This window comes from Callorhinus ursinus, unplaced genomic scaffold (assembly GCF_003265705.2).
Source record: "Callorhinus ursinus isolate GAN/ISIS: 27379988/994484 unplaced genomic scaffold, GSC_fseal_2.0 scaffold3, whole genome shotgun sequence".
Taxonomy (NCBI): domain Eukaryota; kingdom Metazoa; phylum Chordata; class Mammalia; order Carnivora; family Otariidae; genus Callorhinus; species Callorhinus ursinus.
The window spans coordinates 72585018-72609594 of NW_027397065.1; the positions used below are offsets into that span (position 1 = coordinate 72585018).

Here is a 24577-nt window from a genome sequence, read left to right on the forward strand (position 1 = left end):
TTTCTTTCTTTCTTTCTTTCTTTCTTTCTTTCTTTCTTTCTTTCCTTTCTTTCTTTCTTTCCTTTCTTCTTTCTTCTTTCTTTCTTCCTTTCCTTCTCTTCCTTATTAAAAATTTCCCCCCCCAGACACATGTGTACTAAAAGAAAAGATGTTTTCTTAGCCTCACTTTTAGATACAAGTGGACATGAAATTAAATTCTGGATGAAAATGAAAGTGCAGTGTGTGAACTTCCTGCTGGGTTTTATATTTTACCCACGTTTTTAAAATTTCCTCCTACATCCTGTCATTTTTAGTGTGGATACTTCTGTTTGGATCACAACATGTATTTGTTTTAGCAGGATAGAAGGACTCTGGATCTCTGAAACCATGCAGAGTTAAATCAGCCTTTTACTTTTAAGACAGTGCATTACATTTTTCTTATACATCGATACAATCTGATTACATTTTTAAAACATTTAACTGGAAAGAAATGAAATGTGAAATTTTGAGAGATTTAGAAATTATGAAGTTGAAGTTCGGGGCAAAAGGCAGAAAAGAAAAGAAAAAGTATTTTAAAAGGTGGTTTGGATTAATTTTTAAGAACTAGAAACAATGGAAGTGAACAATTTCTACTCAAACACAAAATAGCATTTACTACAAGAAAAAAGAAAAGGGTAGAGTAAACTACACCATAGTTATTCAACAAAGTTATATTGGTATAGATCACTGAAATGCTACACTTAAAATATCATAATGAATGCCTAACCTTTAGTCAATCATAATGATAATTCTTATAGTACTAATCATTCACTATGTCCAGGAAACAATATAAATTTTCTGGCTTTTGTAGAAGTAATTTCAAAATTAGGTGCTTGAATACCAAAACATATTAGATAAAAATGTGATGAAACAAATGACTACTCTTTAGGATGGAGAACTCAAACAAGATTATAGTTTAATGGTTAGTAAAATTGTATAATATAATATACATAAAGTTTTAAAAATAAATGTTGCTCAGGTCAAGTAGATTGCAGCATGGTCAATATCATGTTAAACAGCTGTGATTTATATTACATATTTTTGAACTATGAGAGTAAGAACACAACTAACTATAAACTCATGACTGTTTCATTGATTTTTTTTAACTTGTGAAAACATAGACCTTTGACTTAAATGAAGATTTAAAAGCAACCAGTTATCATAATCTTCTATGAAAATGTTAATGATATGTTGATAAGAAGAAAAAAGAAAAAATTTACAAGCCAGAATTTGGCTAAAGTTTGAGATTTTTTGTGACATGTGCAATTGAATGACTTGCTTGGAAAAATGATCAGAAATGTGCTACTTACAATCACAGTCTTCAGAATATTCAAACATCATTTGTGATATTTTTTGGAATCTCTAAAAGTTGGAATAATTTAGTGAAGCATATTTCAAAGACCAGCTTATAACTACTCTCAGAGACCCAATTGAAAGAATCACTAAATACAAAGCAACTAGATTTAACCAAATCATGGCCATTGTTGGGAAAAACTTTGAATATCCACAATGGGTTCTCATTTAATGTGAGCTATTGTTTGATATTATGACAACATATACTTGCAAAAAACAAGCAAATGCATGTTTTATTGTTTGACTCTTAATAGGTGTAAAGTATTTTTAAAGATAGGAAAAATTATTTAGAACAGAAAGAAAATGCTTATGAAATATCCAACAGAGTTGCATTCCAGTAAATTGTAAGGAGATTAGAAAAAATAAATGAAACCCTTTGCATGGGTATGAAAAGGAAAATTCACATAAACTAATCCTAAAAAGAAATGTTTAATGAAACTATGATAAAAAATAAAAGAAACCATGATGAAGGTATAGTCTCAACTGAGTGGAAATGTGAATACAGAGCAACATATTGCTTTTTTTAGAAGTTTTATTTATAACATCCCAGTACTGAAAACCTGAAGGAAAATTAATGTTGCATGGATCTAGCTGTTACTTTAAGAATCAATAATGAATCTTGATAAAAGTGAATTTTATCTATATGCTAAAATTAAAACAATAATGTTAATGATATGAAATATTTTTATGAAGATTCAGTATTCAATTTTAAATCTAAATGTTGCTTACTAATTCTATTAGCAAAGCTAATTGTAATCCTCAGCATACAAAATTTCTCCAAATTGAAATTATAAGACAATTTTTAGAACTACTGTGATTCAAGGCATATCTAGTTTGGTGATACATCACTTTAACCCGATCATGTGAAAACCTTATCACAATATAATGAGTAGATTTTGTGAAAACTAAGGCAATGTAATATATACTAACATAATTTAAGTCAATTTTTATTTTGTATTTATCCAAATGCCACCTTATCAATAGAACATCTAGGTATATGCAATAGCTCTTGTGCACTGGCTCCCTTAGCATAAGAAATACTTCACAAACAGTTAAGAATATACTAATTTTATTTTATTATTTTTTTATTTTTTAAAGATTTTATTTATTTGAGAGAGAGAGCGAGCAAGAGAGAGAGAGTGGGGGAGGGGCAGAAGGAGAGGGAAGGAGAGAATCTTAAGTAGACTCCCCACTAAGTGGGGAGTCCCACAAAGGGCTCAATCTCATGACATTGAGATCATGACCTGAGCCAAAATCAAGAGTTGGTCGCTTAACCAACTGAGCCACCCAGGCGCCCCAAGAACATACTAATTTTATTATCAGTGTCATCAGATACTTCTATGAGAAAAGCCAATTAATTCAATAATGGTTTAATTTTTTCCATCCAATTAAAATAAAGAAATTACAATTTCTGGGAATCTATTATGCCAATAAAAAAAATCTGACATTTGTGTAAATGTTATTATAAATCCAGTCTAAAAAGCTAATATTAAGAAAAGTTTATTTTGAGCTAATATGAATGCATACTTTGTGCTAATATGAAAATTTGCATTTTGATGGGACACAGAATCTTATTAAAAATTATTTTTATTAGGGGCTCCTGGGTGGCTAAGTTGTTAAGCATCTGCCTTTGGCTCAGGTCGTGATTCCAGGGTCCTGGGATTGAGCCCCGCATCTGGCTCCCTGCTCCGTGGGAAGCCTGCTTTTCCCTCTCTCAGTCCCCCTGCCTGTGTTCCCTCTCTCACTGTGTCTCTGTCAAATAAATAAATAAATAAATCCTTTTAAAAAATTATTTTTATTAAATAACTTATGAAGCAAAAATACTTTGAATTGATAGTGATATAAATATGCAATTCATAATTGCCTCAAAACAAAAAGCAAAAAGCAAAACCCTGTGCTTTCTACGTATTGTGATAAAATTTAGTTGTTAGAGCAGAGGCATATTCTTATATAAGCTAGTTACAGAAAAGGAACATGAAACTTTTGCGATAATGCAATGTGGGATAAAAAACAGCATGGTAACAAGTTTTCTCTTTGCTGCCCATATGCAATATAATAATAATAATTAAAAAAAACACAAAAAAACCCCAAACTATCAAATCAGTCTAAGATCCTACAATGGCATTGGGTTATTACTATTGAACTGAATCTTTTGTAAAAAAAGTTCTATTTACAGAAAGACATTAGACATTTTAAATCAAAATATTAAAAATGGTGCATTAAACTTTAGGTTTGACATGTTTAGATAATACCGAAAATAAAGCTTGTAAATGGGAAAAAAAACTGATATTTAGGTTTAAATCAAGCAAGAAAAGAAAAAAAATTAAACACCGTATAGTATTTTATTATAAAATTTTTAAGTGTGCTTTGAAATATTTCAACTTGTGAGAGTAATCTTTTGAAGGAGCTCTTTTTAATTGGATAAATATATTCTAATACCAATTGAATGAAACACATCAGGCCTATAATTTTGCAGAATCTAAAATCAAATAACATAATAGTCAACTTACTTTAGTTTTCCCCATAGAAATATTTTTCTAGTTGCTAAGACTAGGTTTCAATCCTTCCTCACTAGCACTGGAACTGTCCTCAAATCTACATTTTTTAAATCTGTAAAATGGCTATTTTGATAACATACACAGACTTATTAAATGAAATAGTGTAAAATTATCTTACAAACTGTCCAGTGCCATAAGGAACCCATAAAAAAAAGAGAAAGAAGGAAAAGAAAAAAAAATTCTAAAACGTTTTTGAGTATACAAATGGAGATACTATGAAAATATCTGATCTGGAATATTTACACATTTTAATATGAAAACTATTAGCATAGGGAATGCTCTACATAGCAAAATTTATCCTCAGTTTATGTGGTAAAAAAAATATTGTGCTTATAGAGAAGAGTCATTTGAAGGTGTCAAATATTAAGAGTTGCAAAACCAAGAAGATTATTATTTTAATTTAAACATATAAGGCCAGACTGAGGAAAGCTTTTTTCCCCAGAAGTTACCAGTGAAAGTATAGTATAGGTATAGTACATGAATGTATATCAAGAATAAATGTCCTCCTTACTTATTTTTAAATGTTTCATATTTTATTTATAATATTTATATTTTATTGGTAAATCATATTTGTTATTTAACAACATAGAAAGTTTATTTTTTGCCTTACTTAAATGTTCATATTTGCATGGTTGCATTTTATTCAATTTAGAAAATATAAAATATAAAACTATAAAAAATAAACAACTGCTATTTTATAATAGTTGTTGAATGTAATTATTTTATGCATTCCATGAGATAATAGAACCAATTTATTAGTTAATTTAGTATTTTGAATATTGTGTAATTTTAATTTTTTATTGCTTTTTTCCTCACTTTCTATGTTTGGACCATTAATTTATGGTCCAAATCTATTTACTCCTTCCTGTTTATCAATTTCAGTCAACTCTTTCTTCAGTCTAACATCTGAAGGTCCACTCCCATATGGATTATTTCTTCCATCGGTAGTATTAGCCAAGTCCTGCATTTGCTGTGATGTTAAAGTATTTTCTCCTGAGAGCAATGAGAGTAAATGGATGAAGATTATCAAGAAATGCATTTCTTTTAAGGTTGGATTTTTTGAGTCTTCAGGCAAGATGAAGCTAATCGCCAGCAAGTGCGTTAGAGCTCCTTCTGCTCTCCTAGAGAGTTCATGGTAATCCAGGGAATTTCCAGGTTTTAAGATGTATCCATTCAAAAATCTCCAAGGCCAAAGTAATGTTTCTAAAACTCCATTTCAGGTCTTTAACCTTAGCATTGGAATGTACAAACTATCAAGTTTGTACATTTTGTTTTCTTTCCAGCTCTGCCATCTGGATGTGATTTTCTCCCCCACAGTCTGAATCAGATGCAGGAGATGAGCGTCTAAATAATTTTGAAGTTCTGGATTTCAACATTTCCACTGAGTTGGTAATTGGCTACCCTGAACTTTCCATTCTATTTCTCAAGGCTACAGGCAGTTAGCAAAAAACACAATTATTATAATCACTTTTGCTGTCATACCCTTGAAATGCAAGGGGACAACCCTACATAACCCGGTGTTTCCCATTCAGGTCCATTCCAGACCTCCACAAGTGAGTTCTTAATCATTGTGATGCCACAGCAGCTCAGGGATTATTAATACCCACTTCAACAATCAGATTTTTCTTGCCATCTGACCAGTCATCAACCCAGATAAAGAATTCTACGCCCAAAGTCTGCTCTTTGGGGCCAATTTTAACACAAACTTTTAATTGGGATTTCCCCCAAAAGCTGAGTCAGGTACCCAAGCCAAATAGTATATTTGGGAGCAAATAAATATCTGGGAGTTTATCACAGAAGGAAGGAGTGAGGACAAAGCAGAATAAGACAAAGAAGGGAAAAAAGCCAATTTTCTTTATTAAGATAACTGCTTTAGTCAATATTTTATTTTTCAGGTACCTCTAAAAATTTTGATGTGTCTCTCAAATTGTTACTGTTAAAGTTTGATGGTTGGGCACTTAACCATTGATGCTTATTCACCAGTGTTACCTACCTGCATGCATGCATGTACCTTCTTCCATGCAACCCTTAGCAATTTCTAGACAGAGAAGAGTGACTGTCCCCATCCCCAACCTCAGACTAGCCCTTAGCCATGATTGGCCTCCTCTGTCACTCTCACCAGAAAAGCCCACATGGTTCCAGATTGCTATATATTAACCTGCCCTCCTGGTCTTGGATAACTCCCTTCTGCCCTTTTTCCTCTAGTTTAAAGGTGGTAGTGGCTTCTGTTGCTGATAATAACTTGATTTGGGCATCATCCTTTTTGACCTCTGACTTTCCATTTAAGTAACCGATTACCTGCAATAAATTCACCCACTTATTCTTGATCTTATGCCAATTTCTCCACTTAAACTTCTCTTAGTAATGGCATTGATGTAACCCATGGTTTCAAGCATTTATTATTCATTCCTCAATTTATGTAGTTCTTATTAGCATTTGATATTATTTATCATAGCCTACTATTGAAACATTTTCTTTCCTTGCATTCACTAAACAAATTATTTCCATTAATATTCCTCCATATCAGTGTCTTTTACAGAAAAAAAGTCTTCTCTGCCAGCTATTTAATGTTGACCATTATCAAGACTTACTCCTGGATCTGATTTCCTTTCATTCTACAGCACTCCCACCCAGATAGACAGCTTCAATTCCTTCCCATTGACAGAAGACTCACAAGTTTGTAGCTCCAGCCCAAATTTCCTTTTTGTGTCCCCTTATATTAAAATTCTACTTTCATTTTTACTTAAATGTTTAAAAAAAACCTAAAATTAAACATGTGAACTATTTCATGATACCCTCGCCACAAATCTGCTTGAATTATGGTGTGGCTAATTTTGTTCCATGGAAATGGGTTGTCAGTTTTTCTCTGACCTCAACAATTTTGTCACATTCATAATCCCAATCCATCTCATCCATGTATATAATTTAGAGATGGAGGCTCAGCTTTATTATCTCCTTTTAATATGTTTTGTTATTTAGGGGTTTTATTTCTACTTTGGTATTTAATATAGACTTACTAACATAATTTTTTGGATTATTTTAACTATTTCTCACAGATTACTTGATAAACATCACTGAATGATTTGGATAGTGGACATATATCAATCTAAAATTTTATAATTATTTAGAAGGGAGTGCAAACAATATCATTCTTAATTTCATATGGAAAATAGAAAATGAAAAAATATTGGGTTGTTACTAGGTTAGTCTGGTCTTATGTTCCTTAGACTGTTTGTACTACGGAAATTAGAACTGAAGGACTTTAGATTATAAATATTCAGACCCCATACTTAATTTTGAGTTTCACACTTTATTGAATCTATTTTGTTTATTTGGAAAGAATGTGGATATTTAAGCTAGAAAGATATGAACTAAATGTTAACTGCCATTATATAGCTGTTGGTTACTCTGGAACTAAATTTTGTAGGAATGCGGTTCCACAGGAAATAATATAAAAGGTATCTATACTGAAAATTAAACTTACTATGTATTAATTGCCTTCAAACCTAATAGAAGAGCAATATGGAGTAGTTATTGTTGCTAATACTACTAATAATTTTATTTCTGGTATAACCATGTTCATTTTACTAATATTTACTTCCTACTCATGCCTATACTATCAACATGTATAAACCGACTGTCTCCTCCTTTGAATTGAGTTTGGAATAAAAATGAAATTGATTTTATATGATATTAATCACATAAAATTTATTTTTGGAATTTTTGTTTCCTGTGAGAATTTTAAGACATTCTTAGGTGATACAAGTGACAACATATTTCTGCTCCATATTAATTTTTGTGTTTTTGTTTTTTTTTTCAATCATTGTTTTGTGACTCACATTGTATAAATCCATCATTAATAAAGTAGAAGCAAGTATGCCATCAAAATTAAACTCTGGTAAGATGTATCATATACTTTAGAGATTCTCTAGAGGAAAGCTGTCAACCTTCCTTTTAATTCTAATTATTCTATGAAAGATCATGGTAATTACAGAACTCCTGGCATGGCATTTATGTTGCCATTCACTGTGATGGATGTACGTTAATCAAGTTGTCAATGCCAAAATATATAAAGAGTATTTTAATATGTATTTGTTTTAATGATTTCTTCTGCAGCAAGGTGTAACATCATACAAATATTGTGCTATAAAATATTTGTCATGAATAATACAAAGTCATTTGTCTTTCAATCATAGCATTGATTTGAAACAGGAATTAATATGAATTTTCTATGCAAATGAAGGCAATTCATACCACAGTTGAGTTTCTTTTCACTATGGTGTGGACACCACTCAAATATTTTCTTCCAGTTCTGAAGCTAAACCTGTAGTAAGCTGATCCTGAGAGCAGGAAGTAGTATTCAGTCCTAATATGGGAAGTGGCAGCCTTCCATTGTGTCAAATTTCCTACTCATAGTTTTTTCCAATAGTTATCTTCTCTCTCTTTGTATAAGCTATGACTGTAGATTGTTTTTAACTATATTGCCCTCATGCCATATAGAATTGCTGAATATTCAAAAACATGACCTATATTTACTTTAGAACAGTACTATAGAAGTAGCAAGTTTAGCATCAGGGTGGGTTTTTGACTTTACTATACCTTTGTATGGCTATTCTAAGTATCAAAAACAGAGCAGAAAATTTTTGTTTTTTACCTAGACCATTGCAGACTCCTTCTAACGATATTATCACTTCATTCTAAGACATTTTATGAATGACTTCCAAGTTATATTATCTACTTTAGCAATTTAATTGTATTAATTCCTCAGTGTAAGCACTGACAGTGACTTCCTCTTTTCTGGGTTTGTAGATTATGGAACATCAGTTAGAAATTAGCATAGAGCTTAACCCGAACAGATCAAGGTTTAGAAGTAACAAAATATGAAAAGATTTGTCTGAAGTTACACAGCTGAAACATAATAGACTCAGACCTTGATTTATGTGATTATTAAAGCATTATTAGTTTCAGCTTTTATTCTGCTTTAAACTACTGTATAAATGGCATTTGTTTAGTCTTCAACTCTATCTGATACCTTTTTTTCTCTATGTAAACTAGTTAATTTTACTGTAATAAGAAATTTCTTTTCTAATCATATTATATTCTGCATTTTATCCTTTCATGCTTTGGTTATCTATGGGATGGGTTTCTTCCTTGTACTCCCATGGAATACCAGCTTCAGTGCCTAAAAAAATTCCATGTCCCCAGTAACTATATAAAGATTGTGTGGATATATAAGTAAATACTTTTAATATTCCTTTAAAAAAAACTGTAACTCCAGCAGACCCACCAGCATGGGCATTCAGTAATCTTACGTTTTGACTTAATTTTAGTATTCTAGTGTTGGCAGAAAGTGTAATATCTGTGTAATATTTTTCATGCATGTGTAAACCTTTTTTCTCCCTTGGAATTACTAAATTAAATTTCTTATCCAGTCAAATTTGAATACAGGGGTTAAATATAAAATAGGTTTCACAATGAAAATGAAGCTCACCTAATGGGGCAACTGAAAGGACAAGGAAAGAGTGTGGTGAACCAAAATACCTTTTTTGTCAAGCAAATTTCCTCATGTTAGAAGAGTTTCACTTAACCTGTACATGTGACCTTCTTTCGGGGGCAAGAATTAAATTTCTGTGAGGAAAAAACTAAAAAATCAATTTTAATGTTTATTTATGTTGGCTTAAGAAGAGAAAAATGTCAAGTATTACTGTTCTCCAAAGTACACATGTCATGAAAATGTTTTTCTGTATCTAGAATGTAAAAACAGTGTTTTATGATCAGTTCTAAATTATTCTGAGAAAACACAAAGTTGAAATTGTCCCCACAATTAGTTCTGAAGTATAATCCATACTATAACAGTTAGATACATGAATTGAACACAGCAAGATTTTCAATTTATTATTGGAGATATAAATTCATTTTTAACAGAAAGATACTCAAATTCTATGCAAAGAAGGCACTAGTAGTTTGTATACAGTGTTTTGAGCATAATTAAACTTGAAATAACATGAATTCAATCAAAAATAGAGTGAAATATTTTATATAAGAGATAAAGTTCAGAAATAAGGGCCATAGAACTTTCCCTTATATCCTCCCAAACCACTGCCCTCCAGAAACTAGGAGTCACTTTTCCAATGTTACATAATCTATCTGGTACCTGTTGCCTCATTTACAATATACTGATAAAATCTCATTTTTGTCTAAGCATCAGGACTAGAAAAATGGTTTTGTTAGAGATCCTTGTTAAATTCAAAATCACTGATTCTTAAAACAACAAAATCACTGATTCTTTGGTTAAATTTATGCCTGCTAAAAAATCTGTTTTAAGCTAACTTTTATATACTCTAATTTATTGTCAAGGATTTTTTTAAATATGTTTTTTAAAAGACTTATTATTTATTGCCAGACACCTTTCACTAAACTTTTTAGAAGACATACTGGGTTGTAGTTTTTCAACAAAACATTTAAATCCTCAAAGCAATTCTAATTTAAAATTATCTTAACTATTTGATATAAATAAAAAATTAATTCTGACAAAAACACACAAATTCTATCAAATATAAATATTGCTTCATTCTTTTAGTGGAAGATCAATAGAAGAATTTATTTCTTACTTCCTTTTATTTAGAAGGAAATTAGAAAGAATTCTCTTTAAGAAATTTCTATAGTCAGAAGGTATGACTTATGCTTGGCATAATACACATAGGGGAAAATGAGGCAGGAGGAAAGAAAAATCAAGGTATTTCATCCAACGCAGACCCCTATCTAGAGACATTATGACTTTGATTCCGGAGCACCACAACAAAGTGAATATTGCAATAAAGCAAATATGGCAATAAAGAGAGTCAAATGGATTTTTTTTTTTTTGGTTTCTTAGTGCATTCAAAACTCATGTTTACACTTGACTATAATTTATTAAGCATTTATTTAGCATTATGTCTAAAAAAAGCACATACCTTAATTAAAAAATGCTTTATTGCTAAAAATTACTAACCATTATCTGAGCTTTTAGCAAGTTGTAATCTTTTTGCTGATGGAGAGTCTTGTCTTGATGTTGATGGCTGCTGGCTGATCAGGGTGGTAGTTGTTGAAGGTTGGGTGGCTGTGATAATTTCTTAAAATAGGACAACAATTGATTGACTCTTCCTTTCATAAACAATTTTTTCATAGCATGCAATGTTGTTTGATAGCATTTTACCCACAGTAGAACCTCTATTAAAATTGGAGTCAATCCCCTCAAACAACTCTTTACCCATTCAAGTTTTGTCATGAGATTACAGCAATTCAGTTAACATCTTTAGGCTCCACTTCTAATTCTAGTTCTTTTGCTATTTCCTCCACATCTGCTGTTTCTTCCTCTACTGAAGGCTTGAATCCCTCAAAGTCATGCATGAGGGGTGAATTCAACTTCTTCCAAATTCCCATTAATGTTGCTATTTTGACCTCTTTCTATAAATCATATATTTTCTTAATGAATGGTGAATCATTTCCGGGAGGTTTTCAATTTACTTTGCACAGATACATCCAAGGAATCCCTATTTATGCCAGCTATAACCTTACAAAATGTACTTCTTAATTAATAAGACTTGAAAGTCACAAATACTCCTTAATCATTGAGCTGCAGAATGGATATTGTGTTAGCAGGCATGAAAGCAACATTAATCTCATTGTACATCTCTGTCAGAGTTCTTGGATGACCAAGTGCATTGTCAATGAGTACTAATATTTTGAAAGAATTTTTTTCTGAGGAATAGGTTTCAATAGTGGGCTTAATATATTCAGTAAATCATGTTGTAAACAGATGGGCTGTCCTCCAAGCTTTGCTATTCCGTTTATAGAACATACACAGAAGAGATTTACCATAGTTCTTAAGAGTTCTAGAAGTTTCAGAATGGTAAAGAAGCACTGGTTTCAACTTAAAGTCACCAAATTAAGTCACCCTTAACAAGAGAGTCAGTCTCTCCTTTGAAGCTCTGAAATCAAGCATTGACTTCTTTCTAGCTATAAAAGTCCTCAATGGCATCTTCTTCCAAAAACGTTTGTTCAGGACAATGTAAATCTGTTGTGTAGTGGATCTACTTTTATTAATTATCTGAGCTAGATCTTCTGGATAACTTGAAACAGCATCTACATCAGCATTTGCTACTTCATCTTGCACTTTATGTTATAGAGATGGCTTCTTTCCTTAAACCTCATGAACCAACATCTGCTACTTTCAAACTTTCCTTCTGCAGGCTCATCTCCTCTCTCAGCCTCCATATAATTGAAGAGGGTTAGGGCCTGGATTAGGTTTTGGCTAAAGGGAATGTTGTGGCTGGTTTGACCCTCTATCCAGATCACTAAAACTTCCCCCATATCAGCAATAAGTCTATTTCACTTTCCCTTCATTTGTGTGTTCAACCTTTAATAATTTTTTCTTTGCATTCACAACTTGGCTAACTGGTGCAAGAGGCCTAGCTCTTTTCCTATCTTGGCATGTGATATTAGTCCAGTTAATAACCCTACAATGGCCTCTAAGTGTTCAAGTGAAATGAAGAGTAACACCTCTATCACTTTATTTAAATCAAAAGCTAGAAATGATTAAACTTAGTGAGGAAGAGGAAGGAAGAGGGAGGAAAAAAAGAGGGGAAAAAAAAAAAAGAGAGAGAGACAGGTTTCCAGACAGGTGGAACAATAAATGCAGATGCACTATTAATTCAGGATGTTATTTTAACATTTTTATTTTTTTTTTAATTTTTTATTGTTATGTTAATCACCATATATTACATAATTTGTTTTGGTGTAGTGTTCCATGATTCATTGTTTGTTCATAACACCCAGTGCTCCATGCAGAATGTGCCCTCCTCAATACCCATCACCAGGCTAACCCATCCCCCCACTCTCCTCCCCTCTAGAACCCTCAGTTTGTTTTTCAGAGTCCATCATCTCTCCTGGTTCGTCTCCCCCTCTGACTTACTCCCCTTCATTCTTCCTCTCCTGCTATCTTCTTCTTTTTCTTTTTTCTTAAAATATGTTGCGTTATTTGTTTCAGAGGTACAGATCCGTGATTCAACAGTCTTACACAATTCACAGCACTCACCGTAGCACATATCTTCCCCAATGTCTGTCACCCAGCCACCCCATCCCTCCCACCCCCGACCACTCCAGCAACCCTCAGTTTGTTCCTGAGATTAAGAATTCCTCATATCAGTGAGGTCATATGATACATGTCTTTCTCTGATTGACTTATTTCACTCAGCATAACACCCTCCAGTTCCATCCACGTCGTTGCAAATGGCAAGATCTCATTCCTTTTGATGGCTGCATAATATTCCATTGTGTATATATACCACATCTTCTTTATCCATTCATCTGTCGATGGGCATCTTGGCTCTTTCCACAGTTTGGCTATTGTGGACTCAGGATGTTATTTTAAAGAAAAAATGGAGCTTAGACTTTATGGCTGCATACTTTGTACTGGTTGCCAGATTATAAAGTGGTCATATGTCAAAGCTTCAGTTAATTTTGTGTTGGTTGATTTGATATTTTCCAGGGTTTCTAGGTTTAGAGGAAAAAAAGACACAGTTGAATTTGAAATTAAACAACAGATAATTTTAATATATGTTACATTCAATATATAATCTGGTAATCCTTTTTTTTCTTTTACTTCCAGAGTGATTTATATTTTATTATTTTTGTAAGAATAAATTTTAGAAAAGATGTGGTAAACTCAGGCTGCCGTTGATGGGGTAGAAAAAAGAAAAAACACACATAATTAGTAGGAAATAGACCTTTATGCAGGTATAAGATAATCTTTTTCTTATGAGTCACCTCAAGTCAAGAATTTAGAACTCACGGGAGCTGTAAACGTATGTTAAGGATTAAAATGTATTTTAAAATTACTCCTTTAAAGTTTATTTTCAATTATGTAATTATAATTATTTAATTATATACACCCTGTTTTCTCTCAAGGCTGTACCAATGCTCATTTCCATCAACAGTACACAGGGTTTCCCTTTTCTCCACATTCTCACCAATCCTTGTTATCTGTCCTTTTTTATTTTTTAAAGGATTTTATTTATTCATTTGACAGAGAGAGAGAGCACACAAGCAGGGGGAGCGGCAGGCAGAGGGAGAAGCAGCCTCCCCGCTGACCTGAGCCAACTGAGCCACCCAGGCATCTCAGCTCTTATCTTTTTAATACCAATATTCTAACAGGTATAAGGTCGTATCTCATTGTGGATTTTATTTGCATTTCCTGATGATCAGTAATGTCGAGCACCTTTTCACATACCTGTTGGCCAGATCCCCAGACTGATGGGACTGCGTCTGGGATCTTAGACAAGCAGGGCTGTCAGGTCATATGGCTGTTCCCAGGTCTACAGTTGAGTCTGCAGGTAGCAGGCCTGTTACTAGGGCACGGGCAGACGTGGTTCCTGTCAGATCCCCCGGTGGATGAGAGTGGCTCTGAGTCCACAGGCCAGTTAACGGGCCCACTTATGGGGCTGCCAGACAGACAGTGGGCCTTTTACCAGGGAACGAGATGGGTGTGGGTCCTTCTGGGTCCCTGCACAGTGCCTGGACAGGCACCTAGCCATGCAGAACTGCTCTGGGACTGTGGTAGAGTGGTACAAGGGCCAGGTCACAGGGCCACTTCAGGATCTGCAATCAGGTCTGTAGCCACTGGGCCAATCACCAAGGGTATGGGGAGGTATGACTATTGCTGGGTCCCTTAGTGGATTGGATTCGTTGCAGATCTAAGCCAAGTAGGTCTATAGCCAAGTCTATAAAGGAAAGAGGTCTGCTTTTGGTTTGCAGAAGGGATCACATTGGCAGGCTTGCCACCAGAGCACAGACTTGCTTTTTCAAAGCTGCGTTCCTTGTTCTTCAGCTTCACTGAAGTTTTGCATCCTTCTACCTGGATTCCAAAGCTCCCATCAGTGCACTTTTGTCCATGGATGGCTACCAGATTATCATTTATTTGTGGGAACAGAAGTTGGGGACCTCTTATTCTGCCATCTCACTAACATCACTCCCTAGGAAGTACTTTTTTGTGTACTCTAATATGCAATTGAATTTTGAAGGGTTGATCACTATACATTTTCCTAAAGAATATATAAAATACTTTGGAAAACTCATTTATAATTTCCAGAATTCCCATGCCTTCCGGAGCTTCTCACTCTTTCCCTTAAATAATGCTGGAAGAATCATTACTCAGATTTTATCTTGAGTTTTCCATTATGTAGACTGAATGAACATGTCCAAGCACATTTGTTATTAATCTGGAATGATTTCTAAGATCCTTCTCATTTTATATTAACTTACACTGGTGGGGCAAACTATCCTCATGAGTATCTAATTTACTACACAACACTTGCAATGAAATTATACCTGTGGAAAGCTGGTCTCGTCTAGCTATATTGTTTGCTGTTCATGTTGTTATCAAGAAGAAATGACATTTCCTTTTACCTTCAAATTATTAATATATATTCTGCTAGGTGTAAAATATGCTATTTAACACACCAAGAGACAAGGTAGATATTAGATATTAAGACTGATTTTGTTCAAGCCTATCATTGGAAATCACTGTGGCTTTCTAAATACTTGATAAAATAATAAATACATCATGTGAATAATAAATTTTGGATAAGAATAGTATGGACTCAGAATTAGTAAAGTGAAGCAAACATACACATCTAAAAAACCAACACAATTGTTTTAACTGAACTTCAGTTGTCATTTTGGTTTACAGAGTAAAATAGAAAATGATGGAATAGATTCCTTTCAATTATTGAATTCATAATCATTCTCTTGTAATACATTATCATTAGAGATAATTCAGAAAATGGAATAATTTCTGTGGGAAGTATAGCAAAACACTGAAGGATTATGCAATGACAGCATTTTCTTCAATGGATGCTTGAGTACATTCCACAATGCTATTTTTTATGTGAGACTACTGTTAATGATGGGCACAAAACATTAAGCATAACTCAGTGCAGCAATTCTGCAAGGTGCCAGAATTATATAGACCAGATGTGTATTCTTCTGGTGGTGAAACTAAATTCAGAGACATAATTTAGGGCAGTAATAAGTATATATAACAATTATATCTCTTTGTATATATTCTAGAGTGATTTCCACATATGTGCACAGATTAGAGTGTGTAAGGATAATAACTGTACAATTGTTTGCAAACCAAAAATAAATTATAAAATAACATGAATGTATATAAATTATGAACTGAGTAAATAATATACTGTATATCTTTTGAAAATTTTTTGTATTGATAATAAATAGCTGCATAGTAGTAATTAATCACAATGCAGTATTGAGTACAAAAATAAAAGCAGTAAGAAGCAGGAAAGAAATGATACTAATTATATAAATTAAGGAAGTACAACTAAAAATCATAATTCTTGGGTTTATAGGTCATAATGATAAAATTTTGGCAATTTACTATGGTTCATAAGTTTATTTTACTTTATTTACTATATTTAATTCCTAAACATACATATTTGTAAAATATTTAAAAATAAGTATGTACCCCAATCAGAATAATTGAGATTAGGAGGTGATAACATCAGAAGGTAAATTTTAAAGTGTACTTTACCATTCTTGTGATGCAGTGTTTTCAAATATTTTTTTTACTTGTATGTCTTTGATAGAATCTGAAATACATAGTCTTGAGGTGATTTTCTGGAGATAGTAGGGAGTCAATATTGTTGATTACTTGTTGAAAGTGTATCCATGTATAAAAATAGTTAACTTGATATCCCTTTCTTGTTAAAAAATTAAGGAGCTTGATATCTGCTGGGATAAAAACTGATTCACTTCTGTGATAAAAGTAGAATTAAATAATATCTTCAATCAAATAGAAATTTTCCTGATGAATATGTTAAAAGTTCACTCCTTCAAATTTATAAGGGACAAATAAATTTCAAATATCTGCATCTAAGTAAGGGTAAACCGTTTTTTATGACTCTGTTTAAAGCATACATTCCAGTTGCCCATTCTCTCTGACACACCTGTGTACAGGTAAGTCAATTAGCTTATATTAATCCTCAATTCTGAGTGGAACTCTTTAAAATCTTAAAATATTAACAACATTAAAATAACAGAAAATTATTAAAAAGAAAAAGATAATAAAAAACTTCTTAGCAATACAAAAGAAAGTAAATAAAATCAGTATGGCATAAAAATAGAATTAAACAAAGAGAGAAATACATATCATATCAGATATGAATAATCAGTTTTAGCTACAGAAACTAACCCATAAAAAAAAGGTATATTCCACATCTAATTAGTATTAACTGACTTTCAACATAATTACAACTTTCAAGTATGTGATCCAGATATGAAAATGAAATCTTCACACTTTCAGGAATTTAAGTCCATTTTTTAGCTTACTTTTCAGTGAATTTTATTCTTACAACTGAATTTTTATTTTAGCACTTAATCATTCCATATTTATATTTGATTTTTTAAATGTTCTTAGGGTATTCTTTGCCAAACAAATTATTGAAGTGGGACATTAGTGTTTACTTGGTTTTTTGTTTATAAGTTTTTAAGATTAGATGTGAAGATTTCCATTGCAGATATTTGAGTCTAATTTATACTTTAAAGAGAATTCTATGGCATAAGTTTTATGGCATTATGGGAACCTATCAAATTCTGTTAACTAATGCAATTTTGGGTTATTTCTCTTTTCTTATTTTCTATGAATTTCCTGAATTTGTTTTCAGATACTAAAACTTTAAGATTTAATCTAAGACTGAAGGAAACACTAAACAATGTCTACTGAAATTTTATTGCTATTAGAATCTAATATCTCTGTTTTAAAGCCAAGATTTATTCACAGAAATTTAAAACAGTATAGGTTTTATCCTTAAATATTGGATAGGTATTTCGATTATATTTAAAGTAAACATATAAACTTACTAACTCATTGTCCTTTCAGCATTAAGCAAACCATTTCACTTGAGCTAGATAATTTTATTTTATGTAGAGGCTATAAAGTATGATCCATCTTTTTTTATTATGAGTGATACTGTATCCAAAAATAAAGTCCCTTCATTGCTCCTTTTCCCTCCTTTGCTTCTAATTATCACAATCAAGCCAATTAACATATCTGTCAACTCACATATTTATCCCCTCCTTCTTTTTTTGTGGTGAGAACAATTGAGATCTATTCTTAGCAGATTTCAAGTATACAATACATTATTATTAACTACAGTCACCATGTTCTACCTTAGGTTCTATTGATTATTTAATTATCTCATATATGGGTTAAGCTATCATTTTTAATTATTTTTCATGTTAATAATTCAGGGATTTAGATGTTTACATGCATGATTATATGTGTATAGTTGCATGTAGATACTGTATTTCTCAGTATTTAATTATTTAAAAATTCATAAATTATATACAGACTTGAAATATATCATTAGTATATTTACAAGATCATGGAATGACAATACTTATTTTATACTTAACCTAAACACAAATTTGATCATGTAAATTGTCGGTCTAAAGATCAAGGAATCATATACAGTGTAGTAATTATCTGTCATGTTTCTGATTACTCAGCAGGTTGAACATCCTTAGTTACAATTGGAAGATTCCCAGCCTATGGCCCTTGCACACCGGAGCAAATCCCAGAAACAGAAATTCCTAGAATCATCTCCAGCTAGTATACAGACTTGGAAAAAGAGACTCTCAAATCAGAAACACTACAAACTTAAGTTTGGAAATGAGTAAGGTGATAAAGGTTCGTAACACTCCTTTTAAGTGATAGCCAAATCATCAGCCTTGATGGCAGCAGTAATGACAGTCTGGTATTCTGTGTATTTTAAGAAGAGATAGCTTCAGTTAAGAAACAGCAGTTGTGTTGTCTTCAGGTCATTTTTTAATATATATGTTTTTAGGCACAGTTCCTGGTGTTTGTTTTCTATCCCTCAAAACAATTATTGGAACTACCTTATATTCTTTTACTGAATCCATTTTTTGCTTATTCATAGACAATCAGCTTCTGTTGTTTGCAACTGAAACTTCTGCATGAACCAGAAAAATCTCATATCCATTAAAGAGTTGTGTTAGCTATAAGGTATAAGTGACAGAAAATTTGACACTAACTTGAAAATGGTTCTCCCCAATGTCCCCAATGTCTTAAGATGTCCAAAAGGAGATCACTGCAGTGATTCAAAGGCCCAAAGTTGATAGGCCAAGATTTTTGTATTTGTCTTAGCTTTTCTCCTGTGGGGCCACATGGTGATTGTTAAAGATTCAGCCATTAAGACAGATTTCCTGCAGTAAAATAAGTTTAGAAAATAATAGTGCAAAGGGCAATAGGAGGCAGACATATTAGGGTAGGAAACTCATGCAGAATTTCCTAGTAGACTTTACTTGTGCCTAATTGGCTCACATTGTGTCACAGAATCACCATGATTGCAAAATAGACCAATGACTGTAGTTTTATAGCAGAGTACATTGCTGCCCCAAATTAACTGGGATTGGTTTTTAGAAAATAATTTAACCTGACTATATCATTCTGTGTCAAATGCAGATATATAAAGCCTTCCAACTATTTTATGCCAAAAGATACATATTCAATACAGAGCACATAATGTTTGTAATACTCACCGAAAGCTAGAGGAACGTTAAAATTTTTGTTTTTTAGGAATGACTTAAAAAAAAAAAAGATTTATTTATTTATTTGAAGGGGGAGGGGCAGAGGGAGAGGGAGAGAAAATCTCAAGCAGACTCCTCACTGAGCCCAGAGCCTGATGCAGGGCTAAATCCCAGGACTCTGAGACCATGACCTGAGCTGAAATCAAGAGTCAAACGCTTAACCGGCTGAGCCACTCTGGTGCCCCCTAGGAATGACTTTTTTTTTCCCTTAAAGATTTTATTTATTTATTTGAGCGAGTGAGAGAGTGAAAGAGAGATAGTGAGAGAGAGAACAAGCAGCGGGGAGAGGGAGAAGCAGGTTCCCCGTGGAGCAGGGAGCATGACGTGGGACTCGATTCCCAGGACCCCCAGATCATGACCTGAGCCGAAGGCAGATGCTTAACCGACTGAGCCACTCAGGCGCTCTCCTTAGGAATGACTTTTAAACAATATTTTTATCAATAGAACTAGCCCACAAAGGACGTGTTGCTTCTGCTTCAGTCAGAAAACTGCTAATCTGACTGCTGATCCCCAAGTCATACCCTGCTAATTATCATCTTGGAAATGAGAACCTACTGCTGTGAATGTTGGATCCAAAAATCACACTGCTCCAGCACTATGGATGGCTGTCACTCATTTTCCAACCATCTCACTTGAACTGATCCTGAATTCAAATCTCATATGGAACCAAATGAAATAGAACCAAAATCACATCATTAAGATTATTTGAAGAGAAGTTCAGAAATGTAATTTTTAACTTTTAAGCCGCTATTGTACAAAAAGAAGCACCGGAAAACTATTGAGAGATACGTATGACCCTATCTGCTACAATTGTGTAAAAATAAAATTGCATTTCAATAAGTTCTATTCCTTGCCATTTAATTACATTTTGCAAAAGATCAAATCACATTATAACTCTTTGAAATCACAGTGACATAAGGAATAACGCAGAAAACAATCTGCTTTATCTATTTCTACAACTTTCTAATGTAGTTTCTTTCCCTTTATAAAGCCATGCCAGAGCTACCAGAGCATTCTTCTGATTAATTCCCTGTCTCTTTTCTTATTTCCTTCAAATCCATCCTCTTTAGAGTAACTAGAGAGGAAAAAAAGGTAAACATTAGAACATTAATTTTACTATTTTATTTAAAATTCTCCAGTGCTCCCTTATCATTATAAGATTTACAATGAGTTCCCAGTGGAGCAAATGAGGTTCTGCCAAACTCTTTACTACCAGCATCTCTTGCTTCATCTGACACTATTGAACACTTTATATTCTAAGTGTAACATCTCACGGTTGTCTACACAAACTTTTTTGTTTCCTAAATCCATAAATTTCCTTTTGTAGTAATTTACATGTCTCACATCTTCCCCCAAATAAATTCTATTCACTGCTTAAGATCCAGCTGTGCCATTACATTCTACTAGATACTACCCTAACATGATATTCTGTCACTTTTCTTTCTTTCTCTTCTTCCCCTTAGGAACATTTCCTTAATACCTTTTCAATATACCTATCACTGCACCTACCACATTTTATTTGCTCATCTATTTGGGAAACTTGTCTTAGTGCCAGATCCTTGCAAGTCATCAATCAATGTTTATAAGACAAAACAAAATCAAATGATAAAGACCACCATTAGTAATAATATTGATTACATATTTTAAAGAAAAGCTTTTATTCGAGTGTTGTTTGATCTTTTTGTTATTGAAAATTAACTGGAATAAACTTGGTAATTAAAATCAATGCTTTAGACATAGGTAAAAATTTACTTGTATTCATCAAAATAAGAACCAAGACTTCTTGCTGTTGTTGTTATGAACAATAAGTTCAACTTTATTTAAATGATTCATATGTACTTATGCATGAAACAGTTACTTGAATTAACTAAGTATGTTTTAATATCTTGAATTTATAATATGCTTTTTTCTGCTATGACAGACAATGCCAAAATTTTTTTTTATATAATCAAAGGTTTGGAAATTTTTAGGACAAACTTTCAGAACCTGATTTCACAATTAGAGTTATTTAAATGCTAGAGTTACATTGTATATAAGCAGCATAAGCATTGTATATATGTAGCATTAAGTCTTTAGTACTGAGAAATATTTTTTAAAAAGATTATAATTTATTTATTTATACCTTTTTGTTTTCCTATCAAAATTACAGGCTTTGTCCTTTTCTTTAGAGACAAAAATAAACATAACTAATTCTTCATTTAAACTTTCTAAGAGGGGCACCTGGGTGGCTCAGTCGTTAAGCCTCTACCTTCGGCTCAGGTCATGGTCCCAGGGTCCTGGGATCTAGCCCCGCATTGGGTACCATGCTCGGTGGGAAGCCTGCTTCTCCCTCTCCCACTCCCCCTGCTTGTGTTCCCTCTCTCGTTGTGTCTCTCTCTGTCAAATAAATAAATAAAATCTTAAAAAAAATAAAGTTTCTAAGAAATAAATGAATTCTTGAGGAAGAATATCTACTTCTGTGATTAGTTACACTCTGGAAAATCTCTATGATTATCTCACAACAATTATTGTCTTCATTAATTAGGAATATACTTTTTCTCCATCCTCTAAATTCACTTAAAAGTAAATAGAAGTGTAATAGCCATATAGACTTATGGCTACTAAGCTGTCATTTAGAAAATGCTCTCTAAAAAAAGTAACTATTGAGAAGTTATTTAGTTTGCTTTAATGTTACTTTGATTAGTAATTTTGAGGACTGATCCTTAAAAAGTTAATCAGATAAACTGCCATTCCAATAATGGAAATTAAAAAAAAATCCCCTAAAAAGATCTCCCAATATAGAATTATTTCATGTGCAGCAATCAGCAACCATTTTCATTTGAATACCACCCAACATTTTCTCCTAGGAAAAGGAACACTGTCCATGTTTTTTTTTGCAATCAAAGCTTAGGGATAGCTCTCATTTAAGACACTCATATGGTTCTGTGGATTTTTAGCACTGGTTGCTTTTCCCTGAGCATTTGAATTCCGGACTCTGAAGACTGGGGTAAAAGCCTGGTATAAATGTAATTGAGTTTTTAAAGGTTTCTCTAAAGTTCAGCAGGGATTTAAAATGAAGAATTTCAAGCCTGCCTGGCTATAAATAAAATATGTTCTTTAATGTTGGAACCAAGCACGTTTTTTTTTCTTGTCAGCAGAAGAAAAAAATCATCACTGGAGAAAAATGAAATATGACTGGTAAGTCAAAATAGTTTTCATCCTTGCATTGATGTTTTTGTTACTGGGGGTCAAAGTGCTTATGATATTACTCCTGCTTTTCTTTTGTCATCAGAGGGGTTAGGTGGGATCCAGAGTAAACTGTCTCAATTAGGAATTTTTTTCAACCCCTGCTCAAAATGAGTTGGTGGAAAGAAAAAATATATACACATGCATACATATACATACATATGGACATATATAAAATACACACATATGCACACATGCATATGTATATAGCTGCTGTATCATTTTGTATTCTTATATAACAAATATATTTAAATATTAATATCTGCAGAATATGGCTATCTAAAATATAGGAAATAATATCCTAAACAACAATTAAAAGGCGAAGTACATGTAATAAAAAAAAGTTTATAATGTGTAAGACTGAATGAATAATAGAGAACCTATAAAATAATTAAATAGCTTAATGGGAAGAATTTAGAGAACATTAAGGTATGTGGTTATCATTCTTATATAATTAATTTTATATTAAAACATAGCAATTAAAGGCACCAGAACTCACATAATGTGCTAATTTTTAAGTACAGAATTATACGGATTTTCTAAAAATCAGAGACATTAGTGAGCATCAGTTTCTCTTGGACAGGAACAATCATATCAATAAAAAAATTATCTCTACTCTTATATAGAATTTATCTTGCATAAATATGTTAATTCAAATCTGAGTCAAGAGGTCATTTCTCCACTAACACTAAAGAATACATATGTTGTTAGATCATTTTTAATCATCTTGTTATTTTCTTATGTATTCAATGGGGACTTCCTTTTATTTTCCAATAATAAATAGGCATATTTATATTTAAAATAAGTATCATAAAAATAATCTGAGTATTAACTTGCTTTCGGCAGTACTATTACTATAGTTATACTTCAACTAAGACTATTCTACCACCACCACTACTAATATCTAAAGAGAAAGATGAACAATTAATATTTGTTAATTTGTTAATATTTGTTGATCACTATAAGACTTGAATAGTCCTAAATATTTTACATGAATTACCTCTATTGTAAGCATTAAATAACGTTGGAATTGCCATTGGGTTTGCATATGAGATCTAGGAGAGAAATAGAATATAACTGTAAAACAATACCACAAAAATGTCTCTCTCTCTTTTTTAAAGTTCTACAGTTAATTTGACAACCAAATTGTTCACAACCACTATTTATATCCACTGTGAAATAAGAACAATGAAAAATATATATAACTCCAATTAATCAAAACTTTAAAATGATTTCTTTTTTCATTTTTGTAGTGCCAGTGAATGTCTGGGCAGCAAATATATGTTTTCACCATATAAATTCTCCACTGCCTCAATTTTGTAGCTCATTACAGGATTATAGCTGATACCACCAATGACCCAAGCCTCAGACTGACTTCTTGTTGGAGTTTTTGGAAAAGTATATTTCAAAGCAGAAGTAAACTTACTGTTTTCCTATATGTTGATAAGGCAAAAGAAGTAGATGAAACATACATTATCAGCCAAAATTTTACTTTGGTATCTAATAAATCTCTAAAAATATTTCCACTAAGAATGAATTTACACAAATGAAATATTTGCACATTTTTATTTGGTTTGCAAATCAGAAACAGCAAGTAAGACATTTTAAATATTTTCAGAATGTAAGTACAAATTTTAAAGAGAAAATTGGGTAAACGAGGTATAAAGGGGAAAATTTGTCTGAAAAAAGATGAATTAATTAAAACATAACAGACTGAATTTAGTTTGTGTGTGTTTCCATTTTTTCAGTAGTAGCTC

The 24577-nt window shown here is 32.4% G+C and overlaps 1 long non-coding RNA gene across 1 annotated transcript in view; it reads left to right on the forward strand.

Moving 5' to 3' along the window:
• Nucleotides 1-18669, forward strand: part of LOC141371499 (uncharacterized) — a 66233-nt gene extending 47564 nt beyond the window's left edge. Inside the window, exon 3 of the long non-coding RNA XR_012376496.1 lies at nt 18495-18669. This is a non-coding gene — a long non-coding RNA (uncharacterized lncRNA). The remainder of the gene's footprint in view (nt 1-18494) is intronic.
• The last annotated feature ends 5908 nt before the right edge of the window (nt 18670-24577 follow it).